We start from the raw sequence: 25498 nt of genomic DNA on the forward strand, positions 1-25498 counted from the left end.
CCAGAGTGGGTGCATCAATTTGCATTCCCACGAACAGTGTAAGAGGGTTCCCCTTTCTCCGCATCCTTGCCAACATCTGTTGTTTCCTGTGTTAATTTTAGCCATTCTGACAGGTGTGAGGTGGTCTTGTCATGGTTTTGATTTGTATTTTCCTGATGATGAGTGATGTTAAGCATCTTTTCATGTGTCTGTTAGCCAGTAGGTTGTTCTGATGTGGAATATTTTGCATTCTGAAATTAACTATTTCATGGCCATGATATGTTTTTTAATGTAGTGATTAAATAATTAAACTGAATTAAATTTATTAGCATTTTATTTAGGATCTTACCATTTATGTTCATTGATGAATTGGCTGTATAATTTTCTTTTTCCTATTTTGTTCTTGTCCAGTTTTGGTAATTTATTTACATGAAAAGAAGTGGATAGATTAATAGATTTCCTTTTTTTTTTTTTTTTTATTCTCCAAAATGGTTTGTTTAAGACAGGAACTGTATTCCTTGAAGACTTTGTAAATTATCTTTTTAAAACTGTCAACTGCCTGGGTCTTCCCTTTTTATTTTCAGGAGAGACTTTTGGCTATCAATTCAATTTCTTTAATGATGGGGTTTTTTTCAGGTTTTCTATCTCCTTTGGAATGAAGTTTGGTAATTTAAATTTTCTCAAATGTCTGTTTATTGCTTTTAATGTTTTTTTTTTTTTATTTTGAGAGGGGAGAGAGAGAGGGCATGTGTGAGCCAGGGAGGGGCAGAGAGAGGGCGAGAGAAAGAATCCCAAGCAGGCTCCACATTGTCAGCACAGAGGGCTCTATCTGTCCCACGAACCCAACCATGAGTTCATGACCTGAGCTGAAATCAAGAATCAGATGCTTCACTGACTGAGCCACCCAGGTGCCCCTTAAATATTTTGTTTTAAACTTAATTGTTATAGAGTTTCTAATCTCATGATTTTTTCAGTCTCCACTGTTTTTATAATTATGATCCTCATTTTGCCATTAATATTGTTTGTTTTCGTGTCCTCGATAATCCCCATCCCCTATTTCTCCTATCCCTCCACCTGTCTCCCCTCTGGTAACTATCAGTTTGTTCTCTACAGTTAAGAGGGTTTTTCTTGGTTTGCCTTTCTCTCCCTTTTTCCTTTGCTCCTTTTGTTTCTTAAATTCCGCATATGAATGAGATCATATGGTATTTGTCTTTCTCTGACTGACTTATTTTGCTCAGCACTATTTATCCATTTCTTATTTATCTTATTTATCCATTCATCTTATGGATCTTATCCATCTTATTTATCCATTCATCTAAGGAAGGACACTTGGGCTGCATCCATAGTTTGGCTATTGTAGATAATGCTGCTATAAACATAAGGGTGCATGTATCCCTTTGAATTAATGTTTTTAATTTTGGGGGTAAGTACCCAGTAGTGCAATTCCTAGATCTTAGGGTAGTTCTAATCTTAATTTTTTGAGGAACCTCCATACAGTTTTCCACAATGGCTGCACCAATACTGTTTATTTATTGCTTCTTTTTTTTCTTCATCCATCTTGCTAGAAGTTTGTCTTCTTTGTCTTTACAGAGACCCCATTAAAAAAAATTTTTTTAATGTTTATTTATTTTTGAGAGAGAGAGAGAGACATGCAGACAGACAGAGCACGCGAGCCAGAGAGGCAGAGAGAGAGGGAGACCTAGAATCTGAAGCAGGCTCCAGGCTCTGGATGTCAGCACAGAGCCCGACACGAGGCTTGAACCCATGAACTGTGATATCATGACCTGAGCCAAAATCGGTCACTTAACCGACTGAACTACCAAGGTGCCCCCAGAGAACCCATTTTTTATTTTGTCATCCCTAATCAATTTTTCCTCTTATACTTATTTCTTTTATTTTTCTTGAGATTACTGTAATATTCTATTTCTGGTTTCTTCAGCAGAATACTTACCTCATTCATTTTTAATATTATGTTTTATAATTTTTTATGCATATAATTCTATAAATTTAATTTTAGGTATATAGTCATATGTTTTTTTAGTATTTTCATTTTCATGTAATTCTGAGTATTTCATGATTTCTATTATGCATTTTCCTTAACTGATAAGCTATTTAGAAATACGTTTTTCAGTTTCTGAAGTTTTTTTTGTTTCATCAATTTTTTTACTGTTAATTTCTTGTTTAATTGTATTACTGTATAATATTAGTCCTTTGAAATTTATTGAGACTTTCTTTGGGCTTCCTATATGGTCAATTTTTGTTAGATTGTTTTTTTTAACAAACCATTTTTTGAAATTTAACATACATATGGAAAGAAAAATGTACAAATCATACATATGCTGTTCAATGAGTTATTACAAAGTGAACAAAGCCTTCTAATCATACATAGTCATTTTTATTATGGTTCCATGTAAGCTTACAAAGAATGTATACTTTGTAAGTCATTGAGTGCAAGGTTAGATCAAGTTTTTTAATTAGGTGGTTTAGGTGTCTTATATCTTTCTTTATTCGTCTATGTCTCCTTGCTCTATTTCCAATATAGAAGTGCATATAATTTCCCAGTGCTATTGTGGTTTGTCCATTTTTCCTTGAGCAAGATTAGAATACACAGGGTGAATTGAAGGTAATATGGAAACATTTTAATGCACATGCATCTCTGGATTATTTTTACCAAAAGACAAAGAAACTCATACATAATGGTTCGCTCATTCCATCCATTTAGTGTGCTGTATACAAACCAACCAGGAAAAGAAGATTTCTGCTTAAAATATACAGAACACTTAGAAACACATCTGTCATGTAGACATATCCAAAAGCTCATGAATATTACATTTTGCATTTCTCTCCTTCAGAGACAGTCTTTTCATCCTAGTCTTAGCATATATCTGTTCTTATTACTAAAGTCACTTACATAAGGACATATTTGTACTTGAAAGGAACAATAAGTTGCCTACAGAGTATAAGGTGACATTTTCTTACAGCTTGTCAATTTAACATAAGAGAGGGTTGATCTGCTTAGCTGAGGCTATGTCATGCTTTTTTCTATGGTATAAAATGCTGCCCTATCATCATCTTTTGCTTGGGGAGAGCAGTAGCCTCCTAGTTGGCTTTCTTACCTACATCCACCCTTACCATACTCCTATCTCTTTTCCAAACAGCAGCTAGGGTGACCTTTTAAAATACACATTATCCTAGCACCCCTGTTTAAACTCTTACATGACTTCAAGACTCGCTAAAGTCTGCTTCCTGCCTCTTCAGCTGTGCTTGGCTGTATGCTCCCCATCACTGTCTGTGCTCCAGCCACACTGGCTTCTCCTCAGTTCCTTCCTTCCCCAGGGCCTTTGCACTTACTCTTCACTCTGCCTCAAATATTACACACCATACTCTGATTCATCCTGCAGAACCCACTCAGTTCTATCACCCCTTGGCTAATCAACAAGGTAAAATCGCTCTACAAGCTTTTGTAGCATTGTAGACCTCTCCTTTACAACACTAATTACAATCCTAATTTTACATTTTTTATTATTTAATTAATCCCTGCCTCACCTCCCATTAGAATGCAGGCTCTTTGAAGACCAGGCCACAGCAGGCTGGACTCACCCTGCATCCCAACACTAGCACAGTGTCTGGCCCATCACAGCAGTGGTAATGGGCTAAATGACCAGTTCCTTTCTTCATTTCAAAGTGAATATATTAACCAAATATACCTTCACCCCTCTTGCTGCCTCTGTTTTCATCCCTTGCTTACTTCTAGTAATACTCCATACTCACCACTCCTCCCCTCTTCATTCCCCGGCCCCACTGTGAATTAAAAATTCAATTCCAAAAGCATTATCAGTAATACAGCTTTTTACTGAAGATTTTGTGTAGTTACAGAGGAGGGAGTACATTACAAAGTAAAATGCCATAACAAAGCCCTTTAACATCTCTGCTTCCCCCCAGCCTTGTCTCTACAGCAGCTGGAGCTGTCTTATCCCTCTTCTTCCCCCTCCCCCCACTGCAGGTGTGCTCTCAGAACCCCTCCAGCCAAACTGCCTCCTCCTCCACCTGCTTCCAAATGTATATTCAGCAAAACAAAGTGCAGCCATCGGCCAAGCCATGACTCCTGGCTCCTTAGTTCATAGGGCCACTTGCATTTATAAAAGTTTGGAACAAAAAGTGTTGACTTTTTGTTCATCTTTTCCTTTGCTTGCTGATAGTCTTTCCTCCATCAAGGCCATCCATGCCCTGCCTGCTTTCTATGGCTGACTGAAATCTTACATCCATCAAGGTCCAGTTCAAACGCCCCCCCTTCTAGAAACCTTTCCATAAGACCCTTAAGTTGAGGTAATTTTTTCTCTTCCCTAAAAATGCACACCACTTCTTTTATTTTTATTGGTATTACAAGCTATGTTAGGATTGTCTTTTTCTCCCTCTCCTTTAAGAGCAAGTTCTGTTTCTTACTCTACAAGGTCTGAAGGGTCTGGCTCAGGACTCTCTGCACTGCAGGCTGCAGTGTTGGTAGAGTTACAACAAAACATTCTGTATTTCTTTTCGTAGATTTTGGTAAAAGCCTCTTCAAGAAAGCTACTGATACCCAATATTTCAATTTCAGAGTCAGCTAGCAGAAACTACTCCTTCCCCGAAGAAACTCTGTACCTATTGTGGGTGGGAATAGTATAGCTTCTGGTTTAACAAGTTTGGAGAGAAGGTCTCTATCCAGGTAAAAGATAGTGTTGACATCTTTGCCTGGATTGACTCTGGCTTTCTAAAATGCAGCAACAGTCTGGCCCCTGAAAGACAATCAGGGCTTCTGAGAGATTTAGAGTCTAACTCATGTGACTTTTTTAAAATGTCAAGGAGATGGCTAAGTAAAAATGTTGTCATATGAATTTAAGCTCTTGAGGTCTAGAGAGGGACTTACTGCTAGCAGTTTGTGTTCTATTATCATAATTGTGATCTTCAGCTGAGCAGATCTCTCACTTGGTACCTTGACCAAGCAGAGAAGGTAGAGCCCAGCGATGAGGTTTGTTTCATGTATATGTGACTGACTGAGGACAGCTAAAATGCACCTTACCATCACTTGCTCAGATTTTCTATCAAATTATGTTACCTTCTCAACATGAAACTGTAAATATCTCTAAATTCTTTCATTCCTATAAGCATCTTCCTTACTCCGGAAATGACATCATCCCATTTTTAAAATGTTGGGGTAGGTTTTGTTTCTTTTATTATGGAAATTTTCAATGTACACAAAGTAGAGGAAATGATACAATAAGCCTCTTAGACTCATCCTGAGCTTTTACATTTGGAAATATTTTGTCAATGTCATTTTATCTATCCCCCCTACATGTACATTTCACTTTTCTTTTTGCTGGATTGTTTTAAAGAAACCCCTGACTCTTTCATTTTACCCATAAATACTTTAGGATGTATTTCTAACAATTAAGGAGGGTTTTTTTCCTACATAACCACAATGCTATTATCACACGTAACAAAATTATCAATAATCTCAGGAGCATTTTAAAAATAGGATTCTGGAAAAAGCAAGCCAAAGGAATGAGTAATATAGAATTTCAAGCACTATGGTAAGCAGTTTGGGAAGATGCTTTTAGCAAAGAGGGTACTTTCACTCTTGCAAATGACATCACAGAGCCAGATGCCACTTTCTCCTACATATCCATAATTGGATTTACTTTCTTACCCCCAAATATATTCCCTGGTTCAGTTCAAGGCATCAGGAACCACCCAGGAGCTCAAGCTCCAGAAACAGGGTCCTTGTAGACTTTCCCCCTGTCCCCACCCCTTTAGCACTCCCCTTAACCAGTTTTGAAGAGCTAAAACTCAGGGTGAATATTGCTCATATCCATCCCCTCCTTTGCATTCCCACTGCCACTCCTTTTGTCTGGGCCCCTGCTATCTATCTCTACATTGAGGTTATTGAAAGATTTTGATTTGTGTTCCTCCCAGAAACAGAGCCTGAGACAAGGATTTGAGTATAAATAATTTATTGGAGAGGTGATCCCAGGAGACCTGGAAGCTGAGCTGGGGAATGAGACAGGGACATGAAAGAAGCCAATACAGGATGTGTTAACAAGCACTGAAGGACACTGGAGCTCCATCCCACTGGACAAGTCTGGGAGACAGTACAGAATACCCCTCAGCATTATCCCAACCAACAGGCAAGGGAGCTGGGCTCTTATTTATCCATCAGGTCTCCACCTGTCATTGCCTTATGGCTGCTTTCAAGGGCAAGAAGTCCCCAGCACTTCTAGCCTGCACTGTGCATGGCCTAAGCCTACTACCAGCCAGAACACAGAGGGTCATGGGCCTTCAATGTATAACAGTAATGCTAAGGGGACAAGGGCAGGGCACTGAGAGCACTACATTGCCTCCCTTCTCACTCTCTCCTTCACAGAGGCAGGAATAACTTTCTAAAGTGCAAATCTGATTCAGGTACTTCCCTATTCAATAAAAAGGGTATGTGGATAATGCTGCAGACCAGTATTGCTTATTTCCCCTTACGGAGGTGACGGCCTTGAGTGGTGCTGACCCATATGATCCTGAGTGCCTTTGGCATACCTGTTGCAGGTAGCCAAAGTCTGGGTTGGACTTTGAGGAACTACTTGTGAGTTCAATGAATACATAGCTTTATTCATATGTTTATAGTTAAAACCTTGTTTACTTACAGAACAGGTTGGGAGGGGAAGTGACAAATGATTGCCCCTGGTTTGGATTCCACTGGTGCAGACCTTTACCTCTGAATAGTTATATATAACCCTTCCCAGACAGCAGAGTGCCTCTCTCTCCACTGGTGCACCAAAATTATTGTGGCAATACTTTGTTCTTTATGCAGTCACATTATCTGGGAATCTCAATGTGATTTACAAGCTTACATAACTTCCCAAATGAGTCAGCATGCTCATCAAGAAGGCAGCATGGTGCAGTGGAAAGAACATGGCATTTGGTGCCAGATAGAAAGTTCAATACCTGCATCTGTCACTTGCTAACTGTGTGTTAGACAAGTTATTCTATCTCTCCAAGCCTCAGTTTCTTCCAAAACGAATTCGGGTGGGAATACCTACCTAAGAGGGTTATTATAAGGATTAAATGAGGTAAAGAACGCTCAGTGTGATACATAAGAGGCCCTGAGTCACAGTTCACCTTCCCCATCCTATATCCTGATTTTACTCATCTGGCAGAGTTCTTGAACCTTACTGACCCGCAGTGAGTAGAAAATGCTGATTTCCTACTAGACAAAGCAAGTAAAGCTTTATCTCCTTTTAGCACTAGTGGATTTTAGATGAAAATCTGAATCAGTTCTTTGTAAAGGAAAACTGCTCTTGCTCCACTCTGGGCAAAGCATCCACATCATGTATGAAATAAATCCGTACCAGAAAGGGCTGGGGTGCTCCAGGAAGGGCTGGGCTGCACAGTCTGGCTCGGCACCCACGGCAGTCAAAGATTGCTGGCGTTTAGAGGTGACTTAGTGAGCACACGGCAAGACATACAGCCGGAAAAATGAAATGTGCAGGAGAGGATTGAAACCCCATCTGCATAGCTGTTGAGCGCGGTGGGGAGCGGTGAGGAATGGCGTTGCAGAATGCCCTTCGAGAGACAAAGCGGCAGCATACAAATGAGGGCACTGCTGTGCCAGCCAGGGCTGAGGATGATTCTGGAACTGTCTTTTCCAAAGTGGTTGGAGCAAATGCCTGCAAGTTAAAATAATAATAATAAATAAAATCCCTGGTCAGCAAATTAACACTGCTGCAAATGTTCCTCCCTGCCGGTCGCAACGCTATTAGGGGAGGATTACCAGACAAGCTGATTTCCAGGATCTTTATAGCCCGCATAATACATAGTTAGCAGTCAACTGGGGTCAGCAGAGAGAGTGTTTATAATTAAGGGGTGATTGGTGAGTATGTCCATAACAGCAAAGAAACCTCTAAAAAGAAAAATCAGGAGCCAATCTTTGAACTTAGAAACTAGAGAATGTTAGAACATGAAAGATTCCTTCTGATCATTGAGCTGTGCTGATGATTTTTAAATGCTAAAGAAACAGTAGAACCTTTCTTTCAAGTAAAATCGTATGCAGACTCTCCCCCTGGAAGGCAAACAAAAGGAATGCTGCTCCGAGTAGGGGAGGGAAGAGGAGAGGACAGTGTGGTTCTGGAGCCCCAGCCTCTCCCACTCCCAGCCTTCATTTTAGATCTGCCACTGTGGCCCAGAATATAATCTGCAAATCATTAAGCCCCACCGACCATGGTGTGAAAACCTCTAGGCTAGTCCACCCCATACATCGTACAAGTGAGTTTTGGCTCAAAGAGGGGAAGCGATTAGTATAAGGTCACCCAGCAGAACTGGGACTAGAGCCCAAACCTCTTGAGTTTATTTATTTATTTTTTTTTTTAATTTTTTTTCAACGTTTATTTATTTTTGGGACAGAGAGAGACAGAGCATGAACGGGGGAGGGGCAGAGAGAGAGGGAGACACAGAATCGGAAACAGGCTCCAGGCTCCGAGCCATCAGCCCAGAGCCTGACGCGGGGCTCGAACTCCCGGACCGCGAGATCGTGACCTGGCTGAAGTCGGACGTTTAACCGACTGCGCCACCCAGGCGCCCCTGCCTCTTGAGTTTAAATTCCTTGCTCTCTCCTAAAAACTACCTCCCCTTATAAAAAAAAAAAAAAAAAAAAAAAAAAAAAAAAAAAAAAAAAAAAAAAAGAAAAGTATCTTTAAAGATAAAGTTACCTCATGAAATAGCTTGTTAAAGTAAATGAGAAAGACAGAGGCATCCAAGTGTAAATACTGGCTTTGGAAAGAATCCAGTTCTATCTTCTTGACTGCTGGACCCAAGTGCAGCTTTTATTACATTTATTTTTAGGACTTTCAGCATGGCAGTCACAAAATCCAAGTAGATTTGCTAAACTAATGGCCTCTTATACCAGGGTAAATCTAACCAGTTTGTGCCTTCTAGAAAAAACAACCTAAAACTACAACAGCTTAGTATCTTTAAAAAATTATTTTTAATACACTGGCATAGTAAGAAGGGAATCTAAAATGCATGGTAGATGGAGATGGCCAAACCAAAGCTCTTATACAGTGGAGCACGAGGCATTTCAGATTCCTGACTCTACTTCCCATTGTGAGACCTTGAGCAAGTCACAACCTCTCTAGCCCTCAATCTTTTTTCAAAAATCTACAAAATGATGAAATCATTAGAGTCATTAAAAGTCAATATTCAACAGAACCCTGACAGAGAACTGTCCAGTGTGCTGGTCAGCCAGCACTGTGCGTGTTCACAACAGAGGCCTCTATCTCTGAGTCAGAGGGTCTGGGAGCACAATTACTGTAGTAGAGGAGAGAGAAGCAGCAACATGGAGATGCTGTAGGTTGAAAGGAAAGAAGGAGGAGGGAAGCAGATGCAGAGAAGAGCAAAGGGCTCTCCTTTCATGCATCAGAGGATTGGATTTTGATCAGCAACCATCCTAGACATTTATGTCACACCTATTACCCTGAAGTCCTCTAAATGTTTCCTAATGGACTTGGCTTTGGGGATTCCATTCAAGGCCTTGAGCCATGTGGTCTCATTTTAAACTGGGAATGTTCAATTAAAATAGTAGCTATGTGGTAGCAAATGATAAAATGATACCAAGTTTTTATAAGGGGAAGAAAAGCAACATTTTTTAAAATACAACGTCCCACACATTTTGTTTGTTATTCAGTTTAGTGCTTACTATAACTTTTAAATTAGATATCATTTCTCCCCATTTGACAGATCTAGATGCAGAGAGGCTTAGCATCTCCTTTAAGATAACAAGTATTTTATGTAGCTGTTGGGACTGTAAGCCCCCTCAGGAGAGAGACTTTCTTTCTTTCTTTCTTTTTTTAATTTTTTTTTTAATGTTTATTTATTCTTGAGAGAGAGCATGAGCAGGGGAAGGGCAGAGAGAGAGGGAGACACAGAATCAGAAGCAGGCTCCAGGCTCTGAGTTGTTAGCACAGAGCCTGACATAGGGCTGGAACTCACAAGCCGTGAGATCATGACCTGAGCCAAAATCGGACACCCAACCGACTGAGCCACCCAGGCGCCCCAGGAGAGAGACTTTCTTGTTCGTGCTTCTGTCATCAATGCCAAACACAGTGCCTGGTGCATAGGTGATCAGTGCACATCACTAAAGGAAACTGAAGGAAAAGGTCAGGCTTTAAATCCAGATCTGTTGAACTCCCAAATCTACTTCTTACTACCACCAAACTTATACAATTTATTAAAAACAACTGTTATTTGGCCAGTTGTTCTTAACCCCTTCTTTACTATGTAATTGGAAGTGTTATGAGCTCTGGTTTCTATGCCTGTTTGAAGCTCTAGCTACCTAATTAGTTACTGAGTTCCCATCTCTTGGCTGAATCTATAATTAAGCAGGTTTTTTTAAGACATAGCCATAGTCCCAGGTTCCCTAAAATGTATAACATTCACCCAGAGGACCACACTTGAAGAAAAACACAGAACTGGAAAATATTTTATCATACTCCAGTATCATTGCTCTCCTCAGTCACCTTAAGCAATTACAGAACAAAACGGTGCTGTTTTTTTTTTTTTCTAATCAGTAAACACAAATTTTAAAAGGCAACTTTCATAGAGTTTCTTCACAGTACATCTTAGAAATGAAGCAAATCCTGATACAAGGATGCTAGTACACAAGGATGGTAACACATTGCAGTTTATGTCCAGGAACTGGATGAAGGTAAGAAATTAAAGACTTGTCAAGCATGTTGTATTACAAGGGCAAACTCAGGTGTGCCTGGGATCTTGCTCTGATTAATGCTTCAGGGCTCAGCAAGGCAGACCCAGTGATCTGTGGGTGGGTGGTTCTGAGAGAGTGAGCGATCAAAGTCATGTCTTCTTGTCTTTCTCACTTAGGGCCACTTCCTCTCTGGTGTGTTGACCAAGGCTATACCTGGCATGGCTTCAGTCATCCCAGGGTACTTCACTAGGCCTTTTCAGTTGTGTGCTCATCTATTTCTTCCTCCCTCCACTTTTCGCAAGTATTGACCAAGGGCTCTCATGGGCTTAGCCTCTGCAAGGTGCTGTGGGAGCTACAGAAAGAACAAAGTATGAGCTTCTAGACTCTTGTGGGCATTACTGATTATATACCTGGAACTCAAGTGTGACCATGAGGCCCCCACTGAGCTGAGCTGGTGACTTCATTATTATCACCTTCCTTCCTCATCAGCTTCTGAGGTCTTAGAAAGTCTGTCCTGTTATCATAGCCTGAGGAGTGTAATTCTCCCTTATTTCGCTCCACACAGGGGTGCACCATGACATCAACACAAATGCAGCCCTCTTGCCTTGAGTGAAATAGCACCCATGTTACCATGCCTGCACAATCAGAAAGGTGACAACCCTTGACAAATCAGTCAGCTGGAGAAGATACAGGGTCAGTTCAGCTTTGTGGATAATTCTCCTTGCTTTCTATACCGGGTTTGGTTACCTCTATTTCCTGCCTGCACTGAACTACTATATGTATAATATATATATATATAATATATAATATATATTTGCTTGGTGGTAGGTCTGGGTCTCTCAGAAGTCAAATATTCTCTCTATTTTCTCCTTATTTCCTGCTCTGATTTTCCCTCTAGAACATCTGCCCTGGTCAAAATCTTTTTTTTTTTTTTTTAATGACAGTTTTATAGTGTACAGTTCAGTGCTTTTTAGTGTATTTTCAGAGTTATACATCACCACTATCTAATTTCAGAACATCTTCATCACCCCCAAAAGAAATCCCATAGTCATTAACAGTCACTTCCCATCTCTCCCCCCGCCCCTTCCCCTTGACAACCACTAATCTATTTTCTATTTCTGTGACTTTGCCTATTCTGGACATTTCATAAAAATGGAATCATACAATATGTGGTCCTCTGTGACTGGCTTCTCTCAATCAGCATGAAGGTTTCAAGGTTAATCCATGTTATAACATGGATTAGTACTTCATCCCTTTTTGACTAAATAATATTCAGTTGTACAGACAGACTGCATTTTATTTATCTGTTTGTCAGCTAGTGGACACTTGGGTTGTTTCCATTTTTTGGCTATGAGGAATAATGCTGTTTGAACTTTCATGTACCGGTTTTTGTGTGGACATATGTTTTCACTTCTCTTGGGTATCTATCTAGAAGTGGAACTGATAGGCTGGCGAAAATCTTAAGGAATCATTTCTAATGGTCTTCATTCCTATCTGTTTCCCAGGGAATACAGTTTCTCTATATTCATTAAACAAAAGGGAACGATCAAAGCAGGAACTTCTTCACCAAATCCTGGACACAGTCTTTGCTTTTCCAAATCAGTTACAAAGCCCAAACATCTCCACTCTAAACAACATGCAGCTTCGAGTAACTGTGGCAGGCCCAGGACGGGGACCAGTCACTGCAGTGATTCACATTAAACAGCAGCTTGTAGCATCCAGAAAGGGTACACAGAACCAGCCTCTTCTGACCAGGCTTTAATCTTATAAACAAAGGAACATTTATAGTCATGTCATTCTCTGCTTATAACTGATTCCTTGAAATCTAGTCTCTTGTATCCTGTCCATAATCTTGGACTATGATCTCAGGGTTATGCATGGCCTGGAATAAGCAAGGTACAACCTTGGAATCCTAAATTGCCCTTTCCCCACCAACTGCTCTGCAGGCTTCTGTTTATAACTGAAGTCTGCCCTCTGCTGGTCGTAGCCGGCCCTGACCTGCAACATGGAGCCGCTGAACAGATTTCTTCCAAAATCATTTCTTCTCCAGGAGCATTTAGGAAATTGCTACCATTTACTCAGCTTATAGCAATACAGAGAAATGGCATCTTCTGCAGGGTATTCCTCTTTTATTTTTTTACTTTTTGATGTTTGTAGATTTTTCCCTTTTATTCAAAAGTAAGTTTCAGTTACTTATGAGCCACTTTCATTTGTGATAAATAACCATTATTTGTATTTATGCAGTGTCTGCCAAGACCCTTCTGTTCCTATTGGCTCATGAGTCACTAAAATACTCTTCCATGGTAGAAGTGGGCAAAGGCTACTTGAGATAGAACATAATATGAGTTGTGGGCTATCATCTTGCCTAGTAGTTTTCCAGAGGTGGTTTGTAGACTGCCTTGAGTAAAGAAAGACCCAGGGACTGATTCTCCTCAAGTTTTGTGGGATATCCCACTTGCCCTGTTGGAAAGCTGCAGGGCATCAGACATTTGGGGATCCCATGCAGACATGGCAACCAAGTGGGCACTCTGGCCAGGGAAGCAGATCCAGGAGGGACATGAAAGATAAGTGGGGAAGGAAGTCAGAGCCTAAGGAGACCAGGAGACAATGTAAGCAAAAGGCTGAAGTGGTGACAGGAGGCAAGAAAATAAAGTAGAGGAGGGAAGGTGGTTTTACAAGGGCAGAACAGGGGACTAAAGAAGTGACTGCTTCCCTGAGGACCATTACTGCTTTCTGCAATGCAGTAAAAATCTGTTCAGTTTTTAGTAACAAAGGAGAAGGAATCCTTTCGATGTTTTTATCCAGAGTCCTTGAGAATAACTCTATGCCTCTGAACTCATGTTTTAGGAACATTTTAACTTTCTTCCCTGAGAGAAATGCAGCACTTTCATGAAAGAAAACTTAATTTTTAGAGACACAGTTTGTGTTTCTAACATCTGAGTAGCTGGGAAGGAGGGGACTCACAATGATTCGTTATGATGAGCATACATTCTAGCCAGAGTTCTGGAAATCGGTCCCCCTTCCCGAAAGTACAGCCATAGTGGGGACTCCACTGCCTAGAGCCCCTACTGGTTCCACTGCTCATCCCAAGGCCACCCCCCATAAGTCTCACTGTCCTTGTCAGTCTCCTTGGAACCACAGAAACCAGGGCTCAGTATGTAACAGAGACTCCTGTGTCCTGTTCGATCTCTTCCTTTCCATCTTCCTCTTGCCTCCACCTTTACCTCCTTCCCTAGTCCTCTGGATGCAAGTTCTCTCCTCCTACATCGCCCCTCTCTAGGCTTTGTGACTTGGAACTCAATCATTTTAGAAACGACAGGGCTTACTGTGTTCCCATGCTGGATACTGCCCCTTTAAAATCAACCTTAAGTTGGAGGGAAGAGAGAACCAGGTCTTCTGCCTTTCCTCCCAGAGATAAAAGCTATTCTTAGCAGTCAAATCGGCTTGGCATTTGGGGAGACTTGTATTTTTCTCCTTCCCACCCCAGGGGTTTTGCCATTGCAATTCCTCTTCCTCATAAAGAAAAGATGAAGGGGATAAAGAGAAGGGGAAAAAAGGAAGGACGGGCACCATCGCTGCTGCCCCAGTAGGCTCTTCTCAGGACTTATTGTGGAAGGCTGGTCCGGTTGGAGCACCCTCACCCCAACCCCATAAGACCGGTTTAATTCTAGCAGTCATTTTTCAGGCAAAAAGACTAAAGGCCAAATGAGCTCCCTTCAGGCCTTTCCACAGCACTTTGTATGTGGCACGTGTTCATTAAATATGTTTGCTCAGCCAGCCTCCTGCCTGTACCCTCATTAGGGTGGGTCTCTCAGGACCGCCTTCACTGGACATTTAGGGCCCAGCAATCTGTCAGGGCATTTAAAACCCAGCATTAAAGAGCAGGCTTCGGAGAAACCAGGAACTAGGGAAGTAAAAATTTTTTTAATTTTAAAAAAGGAAAGGAAAAACATGGATGTGCAAAGCTCAAGAAGCTTACGTAATCCGATTCCGCTTGGACCCAGATGGTGAAATTCTGCAGAGCGGCCAGCAGGGGGAGCTCAGGCAGTGTGTCAGAACGCCGGCGCGGAGGTTGCCTGGAGCCAAAACTCCGCACAAACAAAATAATGAACCTTTGTGGTTTCTCTTGGGTTCTTAATCCAGGCTGGCTGAGTCCAGGAAGGCCTGATCATCATTGTAGGGGACTCAGCTAGCATCTCGCAGAACACCGATTTCATAAGTCTGTCTGCTTGCCTCTGTCCCCCAAATTGTTTCCTCTGTGTTCTGTTCGACCTCTAATCCTTTTTCTCAAACTCTCTCAGTAACCCTTTGTACCTCTTTTTATAATTCTTGTTTTCTCTGAATCTGTGTTTCTGTCTGTGCTTCTTTCTTGTTATTTCTCCGTATCATCCTAGGTCTGCTAGTCACATAAATGAAAAATAAATGGAGATGAACCCACCCAAGAGCTGAGCTTTGAAAGATTTTGAGATCTTGCAAAAGCTAATACTTTGGTTAAAATGTACGCTGTGCCACAAAAGTGGTTAATTCTGCCACTACTTAGCTGTGCAGTCACGTCTTTCATGTCTGTTCTCTAGTCTCTGTCCTCCAGGCCTGCTGCCCTTGCCACCCTGCAGTCTCTCCACTGCCATTGGTTACTGCTAAGCTGTTGCCCACCTCCCCCAACTACTGACCTCCAGTAGTTGTCTCCCTCCCTGACCAACAGGACAAAGTTTTCCAGGTCTTTTAGAGAAGATGCCCACACCTGAATAGCTGAACCTCTAGTGACACAGTGTTTCTTACATAAGACCCAGCCCCTCATTTCCAGAACATGAAACTCTTGTGGGATCAGGGGTTGAGGGGCTCCAGGGGAGAAATAGAGGGACTCAGCTTTGCACTCTACATGGAACCTCTTATTATCTAATATTCAGGTGCCGGACTGGATCTGGTCCACTCTGTCGCAGTATCTTCATTCATGGTGACTTTCTCTCAGGGATCTTCCTCATTGTATTTGTTTCCAGATTGACCCTCAGGGACCTTTAGTTTATCACACAATCTGTATATCTGAGTCTGTGGGGTAACAACCAAAAGATTGAATTCTTTTTTCTGGGCTTTTGAGCCCTGGAGGTTCAAGAAATGCAACTGAGTGTATGTTTTAAGGTTCCAGAGCATCCTGGGACAGTCAAGCACCCCGAGCATTTGATGGAAGGCAGCTTTGCCTGGAGCCCAGAGAGGCCAAAAGAGGACCCTGAGCATGCACAGCATACAGATAGCTCCTGGGCAGTGATGCTCAGCAGGAGCTATTTCAGTTCCAGCCCTAAGTACTGTGACTATGGCAGTGGCAGTGATGTATCCTCATTTCTACACGCTATAGTCTCTACCTCCAAATCTATTCTGTTCTATCCAGGTTCTCATTATTTTTAAGATCCAGTCATATGTGTCCCTGAGAGGTGGATTCTAATATTAGATCTGGTAGGACATGATACTCTTCAGTACCTTAACTTTCAGTACCTTAACTCTTGTTATCTTAACTTTCTTTAAGCCTCCTGGATTCAAGGATGGTAGTGGTGCTACGATCAGATCACAGTTATCTCTGCCCTGCTCAATTCTTGGTAACCATCATCACTTCCTAGTTCCAGAACCTGTTTGGAACCAAGTTTAAGACTAAAGTAGGGAGTAGGGGGACAGACAGGCAATGCAATTTAAAGGTATTTACCACTTTCTTGCCCTTTCTAGGCCCTGGCCATACAGAGAGTCTGAACAAGACATAGGCCCTGTCATCAGGGAGCAAATGCTTCTATTGGAGTGACCCACTGTCTCTCTGATGGGAATAAAAATGAAACTGCTGCAGAAAAACCCAGCACTGCAAAGTGCTAACATCATGAGGCAGGTTGCCTCTGCAGTGCAATCTATAATCTCTGTGACTTCCAGAACCAAAGAATTGCTATATGAGTTTCTAAATTAGGCTTTGCGTTACTTTGGAAATTAACAAAGCATTCCTTCCCACAGACTCTGTTCCCAAATTAAACATTTTGTGCTTGTACAGCTGTTCAAATGTTGGTGAACTGAAGATGAAAAGGTTCTTAGGAAGGGAAGAGAGGTGGGTGCCTAATAAGGGGAGGGGAGCACTGCGGGGGAGTTCTTGGAGGGGGAGCTGGAGGTCAGGTAGCAGAGATTACAGAACAGTTGGAGAAGTTTATAATCCAGTTAGTGAGCACATAAAATGTTTTTTAAATTATTAGGTCTAGATAAATGTAGGTTAAGGGGGCCCACTATGATCAAGTATTTAAAGGCATACTTTTAAGTGGAAAACTTGAGAAGTGGCTATTCCCCTCCTCTAATCAGTAGAAGCCAGAGGAAACAGGAAATAAACAAAATCTGCTAAGATGGCATCTTAAGGTCATTGTGAGGCCCACTTTTCAAGATCTGACAACTGTTAAACACTAAAATGGGTCACAGAGGATGGCTGTCACCATGGCTGTGACTCTCCTCCAGAGGTATTTATGGAAAGAACAGAGCCTTTGTGTTCCACAATGCTGCAGGTAACATCCAGGGTAGAGACAGAGGCATGTCCTGGATGAGCTAGCTCCCCAGGTTCTCTTCTAGACTGGGAAAGAAAAGAACTCTTATGGCATTAGAGGCCTTTAGCAGCAGCTAGAGAGAAATGGACAGATGAAAGGCCCACGGTCCCCACTGGCCCACCTCTCACCAACATGCCAGAGACCCTTCATTAAGCCGCCTCTGTGTCATTTGTTTCATGAACTTGTACCTTGATCTTTGCTTACAGGGATGTGAGCCATCTTGGCAAATGTTTTTTTAGAAAGCCTTTGCTCACAAAAATTCTGTCCGCAATATTTGGATTGGCTACCAGGCCTCTCATTTTCCACACAAGTCGTTCCCAACTTATCTCTGGGTCTCTTCCAGAAAGGCATGAATTATTTGGTGGTGATGTAACTTGAAACCCAGATTCCACTTGGAAACCATTTTCATAGAGGTTGGCTGGGTGGTAAGGAATGGAAATGGGGACTGGAGAAGAAGAGAGTGAAGAGGTTTAAAAAAAAATCCAGGTTTAGCCAGATAGTATTTTCCATGCAGCTGAGGGAGCAAGAGGCCCTGCCTTCAGTAGACAAGGCCCCAGGGCTCACAGAGTCAGAGAGCTGTGCTGGGCACTGGCTGTCTGGCTCCCCTGCGGTTCCAGAGCATGGCCCTGGAGAGGCTGTCCTCTGGTCTTGGCTATGACACCTTTTACCTGTATGGTGCTTTATGGTTTCAAAAGCACTTTCACACACTTGTCTTATTTGATCCTCACAATTATGCTATGAGAGAGGTAGGACACAAATTATTACCCCCATTTTAGAGATTAAGAAACTGAGGATCAGGGTAGTCAGACAATGTGCTATCACACAGATAGCAGGTGGAAAGCCAGAACTCCAGCCCAGGTCTTCTAACTTGAGCTCATTTACTCATCCTTGTGAGCAGTCCAGTGTGCCTTTGAAATCAGAGAATTCTAGACCTTCTCTCCAGAAAGATAGACTTGGAATTTTTAGATGCTGAAACTCAACATAGACTCCAGGTAAAATTCCCATACTTTCAGCCACCCTTATGAATTCTTGCAAATGTATGCATGCCTTGCTTCCCTGACCAGACTGCAAGCTCCTTGGAGGTTCAGGCTGTGTGTTTTCTCTTCCTTCCCATTCGCTCTCATAACTGTCGCAGAGCCAAGCACCTAGCCAAAGCTGTTGCATTGCCAGGAAGAGGTAAGGCAAAGTAAAGAAAGCAAACTAAGTAGTCGGACAGATGTCCATTTCCACATTTGACCACTTGTCCTACAAGAACTGGTATCCTTGTACATGTTCTGTCCCAGACAGTCATCTGCCAGCCACACTATTTCCCAAATCCTAGAATACAGCAGTTTCCCATGGTGACAGCAGAAATATCTTCCTCCTCGACATAATTTTCCAGGCACAAGATGGGCTCACAAGCATGAAGAGGTAACAACCTCAGTGATCTCACACCCCAGGATCCTGATGTAAGTAAAGAAGGCAGACTGGCTGCCTTAGCTGGGGAATAGAGGTGGGTCCATGGGAGGGGCTGTAATGAGCTTAAATTGAGAGGGAGGGGTGGTAGTGAAGCAGGAGCAGCAAGAGCATCCAAGGAACACTGCTGAGGACATCTGGGTGACCAGAAGGAGAGAGTGCCTTCTGGCAGTGGGAGGGGTAAATGTGCCTGGGGGATGCCTCAGTAAGGCGGAGCCCAAGGCCAGTGACATTCTCTGACCACATTGTTCACTTGGCACCAAACCTCAGGGCCATCTTGCTTCATCTCCCTAGAACTTATCAGCAACTGTGACTCCAGTTTTCTCACCAGAGCTACAGGGAGGAAACACTCAGTGATAATCCAAAGGCAAGGACAATTGACTAGTTAAACAGAGATGGCCCCAGTTTAAGACCTTTGCCCCGTTGTTACCCTGCCACCTCTTCGTTACCCTGTATCGCAAGTCCTTACTTTCCCAGGTTTGGTGGAGAAGGAAAAGGATTCCAAGACTGTTGTAAGCAAGCGGGGCCACTCCCAATAAATGAGACCATCCCATACCCTAGGGACTGACTCAGTTGAGTTTCAATGGTCAGAAGAATCTGAATTTCAGACAAAGGAGGTCTCTGTTTCTTACGTTGTAGATAACAATGACTCGACTATGAGAACAATTCTAGGGTGATACAATATTACAGAGAACCAGGACCCTAGAGATTATTACATATTCATCCAACAACCTCATTGACACATGAGGGGACTTAAGAAAATGGCAATGACATCAGTGTCCAAGCCAACCAGGAAGTTAGTGAAAGAATCTGCACTAGAACCCAGAAGTCTTGACCCAATACCACACTAGCCCTTCTCCTATCTTACCCACCCTGGCCCTCTTAGATGACAAAGGTTTCCACCCAGGGGCAACTCTGAGCAACCAAGGAAGGAAGGTCTGAATTTGCAAAACTGCTTTGTGGAAACTATTGCTCTTTAGGAGACCTTCTTATGTTGCAGCCAGCCCTGGGACTGTGTCCTTGCCTCCCTGCATCCTGCAGGGAGAGAGAGAACCGAAATTTTTGTTCTAAACGCCCTTCTGGCCACCAAGCCTGCCCCCTCTGGCCAAACCCAGTACCTGATTTCATCCTAGTGGATCTCCACCCACCAGTCTTGGTGCCTCCTCCTGGAGCAAAGGGGCTGATACCTTGTCAGGTACAAGTTGGAAGTGGAACATGTTACACAGACATCCCATAAATGCTCTACAAGTGAATAACTAAGGTTCCACATCTCCTACACTGCCTCTAGTTCACACTTCCAAAAGCATCCAGCAAACTTGCGTTCAACCTGTGGATCAGATTAGGTCAAATAAACAGATATTTATTGAGGTATTATTGGAAAACCAATGCACAGGTGCTGAGCTCTACACAAAGACATGCCCAAGTCCCTGCCTTCAAAAGACTCAAAAGCTAACTGGGGGAGACCAGGTGATATTTCATTTTAAGTTAATATCACAAGGTAGTGATACAAGAAGTGCCATGAAGCAACAAGTAACCATTTGCAAAATTACTAGAATAGAAAATCTGTGTGTTGATACACAGGAAAAAACACTGTGAACTGAACAGTTCAGGGAAGCTTGTAGAAAAGGAAAAACCTCATCAGGGCTTTGAAGGATGGGTAGAATTCAAAGGAGTGGAGAGAAGGTTTGAAAGAGCATTACAGAAATTGGTAACTGAGAAAAGATACAAAAATAGGAAAATGCAAGTGTGTTGAAGGTAGTAAGTAAAGATAATTGCAATAGTAGATGATGCTTATCATGTATCAGACACTGTTCTCAGCTGTTGCATTGTCTCAGCTAACATTAATTCTTCTGATTCTCATGCAGTTCAAATTAGTACTATTATTATCGCATTTTTATAGTCAAAGACACTGAGGCATAGAGAGGCTTACGTAATTTACCTGAGGACAGTGCTTATAAGTGACTGAGCTGGAATTTGAGCCCAAAGGCTACACATTTGGCCACTGCTTCTCTCATTGTGGCTAGAAGGGTTGATTTCTTGGAAAGGTGTGTTGGTGGCAGATCATAGAGGATCTGGAATACTACGTTACAAACTTGGACTTGACTTTGTGGTCAAAAGGAGAAACAATGAAAAGTTTCTGAGCAGGCTGGCACCTGGGTGGCTCAGCTGGTTAAGTGTCTGACTCTTAATTTTGGCTCAGGTCATGACCTCACAGTTCAATTCATATGATCAAGCCCCACTGTCAGCACAGAGCCTGCTCTCTCTCTCTCTCAAAACAAATAAATAAACATTAAAAAAAAAAACCAAAAGTTTCTGAGCAGGGAAGTGGATCTCAATTTAGGGCATTAAATTGAGACACTGTACACAGGAAGGAAATCCTAAGGACACCTTCACATTTTAAAAAAGCACAGAGAAATATATTAGTACATAGGTACAGATGCCCTTCCTTTTCGTAGAGGGCCTTGTGCAGTTACTTCCATTGGCTTCTCAGATCTTAAGCTAAAAGGGGATAAATCCTTGGTTGGTGGCATGGAGGGAACAACCAAAATGTAAACTGACCTGAAATCTACCCAGGTACGTGATCAAAAGCCAGGGGCTGAGATAGGCTTAGAGGATAGTGTTTACAGGGAGATAGGAGACCTCGGATCAGGAGACAGTGGGGAAGAGTGGAGGGAAGAATATGTCAGACAGCAAGTGAGAGCTCAGCAAAATGAGTTGGAACCTTGGGTGTATAGTTCAGTGATATCTTAAGCATGATTGAATCAAAGTTTCTGGAAGAGGCAAAAATATTGTCAGCTATCTCCTTGATTATTTTGTAATAGCAGATAATCTCTTTAGTCCCTTCTCTCTTTTTACAGGCTAAAATGGAAAATCTTTTCTCATGCACAGAATGCTTTTATTTCTCTCTGTGTCTTTTAAGACTCGATTTTGCTAATACATTCTATCCAGCACTATAAAGCCGAGCTTGTTCTCATGACCATCCACTCTAATGAATGTGGGACAGATGAAGTAATAAGAACTTTGAAAGGGTGGTGATGGAAATAAGAGCATCTTTTTGTATGTTCCAGGAACTGTATGCACAAAGAAGCCTGCTCAAGCCAATAGAGTAAAAGCATTGGATAATTTGATTTCTGAGCAGAGATTAGATAATTGTCATGGATGGGACTTTGGGAATGGTCACAGGAGATGAAGCATCATCCTGTTGAGATGGTCTTCAGGGAATATTGGGTGTGTGTGAGTGTTATTTGGCTCCTGAGTCACAAAGCATGGGTTGTAGGGCTGGCCTTAGCCCAGGCTCCAGGAAAAATTATGTATTTATCCTTATAAATTGCGGTATTCAGTATAACAATTGCCTTGATTTATGGCCACGCCTTCATGACCCCACTTTTGGAAATGGACTCCAAATCTGAGTTCCAAGCAGCTGTTTTATGTCTACCCACAGGAAGCCAATAAATAAATGATGTGGGGTGGGTGAAATGGTTTGTGAATGCCCAAATCTGTTCTCTTGAACATACATTTTTGTTTGAAGAAAGAGTTGATTAGTTTAAGTGAGGGCAAAAAACACTCTAATGTAAGAAAATCAAATGTTGTATAGATATCCCCTCTCCAATCACATGTGTGGCATTGATAAACGGTGGCTGTTGGTCTTTCCTTCCTTTGCTATCTTCTCATCTTCTCAGCTGCTATGATTTGAGAAGACTTAAGCCCAGGCCTAATGCTGAATCATTTCTGGCTGGTGCTGTGCACAAGGGGTTTGGAAATAAGTCACATACCCAGACCCAAGTGCTAGGAACCAAGTGACTACATCCAGGCTCCCATGTTGACCACAAATTCTTCCCTTTAAGCCAGGTCTGGGATAACTACTACCCAGAACTAACCTGGGTACATGGGTGGCCCTGCAGCCAAAGTTCTATGTTGGCCCTTCCCTGTATGTTGGCCCAAATCCCAGAGGTGAACTATTACCCTGGTTTCCTCTCCTAAGTTCTTACTTCTTTCCTGATTACTTCTTACTTACTGTCTTCTCCTTCTAGAACTAGATTCCATCCATCCTTGTCCCTTCTCCCCACAAGCTGGGGTTTTCTGATGCCAGGTCATGGAATGATTATGCCATGGGACAGGGGACATTTGTCTAATTGGACCCTCATATTGAGTCCTGTTGATTTAATTCAGTGTTTCTCAACAGGAGTGGAACCACCCCTGAGGGATGTATTGGAAACTCAAGGGGGCATTTTTGATTGCCACAATTATTGGGAAGGGCACTAGTGGCATTTAGTGAGAGGGAACCAAGGATGCTATTGTGCAATTGTGTGCAGCACAGGCACCTTAACCAAGAAATGTTGTGTGTCCCGTATAACCTTCAAAAGTCACACTGGACATTTGTGTGCAAAAATCTGTTTATAATTGTCTGGATGTGGAATTCAGTCCCATTTTACTTGGAAATACAAGTTACTTTTGCATAGTTTTAATATACATGGAATTTTCCATACATGCCCTCTAAGCATTTTTAAAGAAAGAGAAGACTGTACTGTGTTTGGTTCAGAACTTTACCAGCAATAGTCATAATTTCAGAAAAGTATCTCACTGACAGTGACATCGTTCTTGGTATTTGAGTTGCCAACACACCTGTCTGTGTCTGCATTTGTCTCTGCCACATTCACTGTGATCTCAAAGCAATGGACTAGTTTATTCTATCTTCTAGTTAGTCATCCCCAAGCATTAATATACTCTAATACATATTAAAATTTTATTACAAAATATTCCTCTTCTAACAGTATTTTTCTTTATTTTTATAGTTAGGATGTTATATTAAAAATATGTATATAGGTGGTTTATTATCTGTGAATTTCTTTTCATAGTAGTAAATGGGACTTAACAAAACATTCATTTAAAATTAGGTCATTGGCTTTCCGCGCTACCCAGGGAGGGGTCTATAATGGCGTTGTTTTATGTTCCCATTGTAACTTAAAGGGAAACTTTCACAGTGTCTGGAGCCCTTGACGTCCAGCAAATGAAGGAGTAGGATGCCCTCAAATTCCTTGCAGCAGGAACCCAGTTAGGTGGTACCAACCTTGTGTTGGTATTCCAAATGGAACAGTACATCTACAAAAGGAAAAGTGATGGTATCTACATCATGAATCTGAAGAGAACCTGGGAGAAGCTTCTCTTGGCAGCTTGAGCCATTATTGCCATTGAAAACCTGACTCAGGGGTGCCTGGGTGGCTCAGTCGGTTAAGCATCCAACTTCAGCTCAGTTCATGAACTCACGGTTTGTGAGTTCAAGCCCCGTGTCAGTCTCTGTGCTGATAGCTTAGAGCCTGGATCTTGCTTCAGATTCTTTGTCTCCCTCTCTCTCTCTGCCCCTCCCCCACTCGCACTCTGTGTCTCAAAAATAAACAAACAATTAAAAAAAAGAAAACCTGGCTCATGTCAGTGTCATATCATCCAGGAATACTGGCCAGCAAGCTGTGCTGAAGTTTGCTGCTGGAGCCACTCCTATTGCTGGCTGCTTCACTCCCAAAGCCTTCACTAACCAGATCCAGGCAGCCTTCTGGGAGCTGAGATTTCTCGTGGTTACTAATCCAAGGACTGACCACCAGCCTCTCAGAGAGGTGTCTTATGTTAACCTGCCTACCATTGTTCTGTGTAACAGAGACTGTCCTCTGTGCTATGTGGACATTGCCATCCCTTGCAATAACAAGGGAGCTCACTCAGTGGGTCTGAAAATTGATGCTGACCTGGGGAGTTCTGTGCATGTGTGACACCATTTCCCATGAACATCCATGGAAGGTCATGCCTGATGTCTACTTATACAGAGATCCTGAAGAGATTGGAAAGGAAAAGCAGGCTGCTGCTAAAAAGGCTGTGACCAAAGAGGAATTTCAGGGTGAATGGACTACTCCAGCTCCTGAGTTTATGTGATTCAACTTGAAGTCACAGACTGGTCTGAGGGCATGCAGGTCTCCTCTGTCCCTATTCAGCAGTTCCCTACTGAAGACTGGAGCACTCAGTCTACCACTGAAGACTGGTCTGCAGCTCCCACTCCTCAGGCCACTGAGTGGGTAAGAATAACCACTGAGTGGTCTTAAGCTGGTTTTCCACAAAGGCAAATAAAATGAAATAAGGTTGATGGAAAAGAAACAGTTTCTTTAAAAAACAATTAGCTCATTGGCCTCATCAGATTAAGAATCCTTTGGGGCGCCTGGGTGGCTCAGTCGGTTGAGCGTCTGACTTCGGCTCAGGTCATGATCTCGCGGTCCTTGGGTTCGAGCCCCGCGTCAGGCTCTGTGCTGACGGCTCAGAGCCTGGAGCTTGTTTCAGATTCTGTGTCTCACTCTTTCTCTGATCCTCCCCTGTTCATGCTCTCTCTCTGTCTCAAAAATAAATAAATGTTAAAAAAAAAAAGAATCCTTGACCTTAGTGGATATTGCGGCACTGTCTGTTAAAAGCAAGAAAAGACTGAAGATGAGGTCAGTGCCTTCCCAGAGGAAGGCTGTGGCTGCCTATCAAGGGGTCTCATAGGTAGTATCCCCTTGACCACCTTCCAAATTTTATTGTTTATGCTCATCAGGATCTCAGAAGTTTCCAGAATTCAAGGTCACTTGAATCAGGCAAAACCATAAGTTTACTCAATAGTCAACTTACAAATTTACAGTGGGAGACATTTCTTCCCAGGGACTGAAGGTCTTATGTCCACTGTCCAAGGCAGCCAATCCTAGGAACAAAATGAACATGAATGCTGAACAAAGAGTGCAAAGGGTACTGAAGAGAGATCAGAAGAGACACT

At 42.3% G+C, this 25498-nt stretch overlaps 1 pseudogene; it reads left to right on the top strand.

The window, feature by feature from the left end:
- Positions 1-7548: 7548 nt before the first annotated feature.
- LOC115522880 lies at positions 7549-24800 on the top strand (annotated as a pseudogene).
- Positions 24801-25498: the final 698 nt, after the last annotated feature.

The sequence above is a fragment of the Lynx canadensis genome, chromosome C2 (genome assembly GCF_007474595.2).
Source record: "Lynx canadensis isolate LIC74 chromosome C2, mLynCan4.pri.v2, whole genome shotgun sequence".
Classification (NCBI taxonomy): domain Eukaryota; kingdom Metazoa; phylum Chordata; class Mammalia; order Carnivora; family Felidae; genus Lynx; species Lynx canadensis.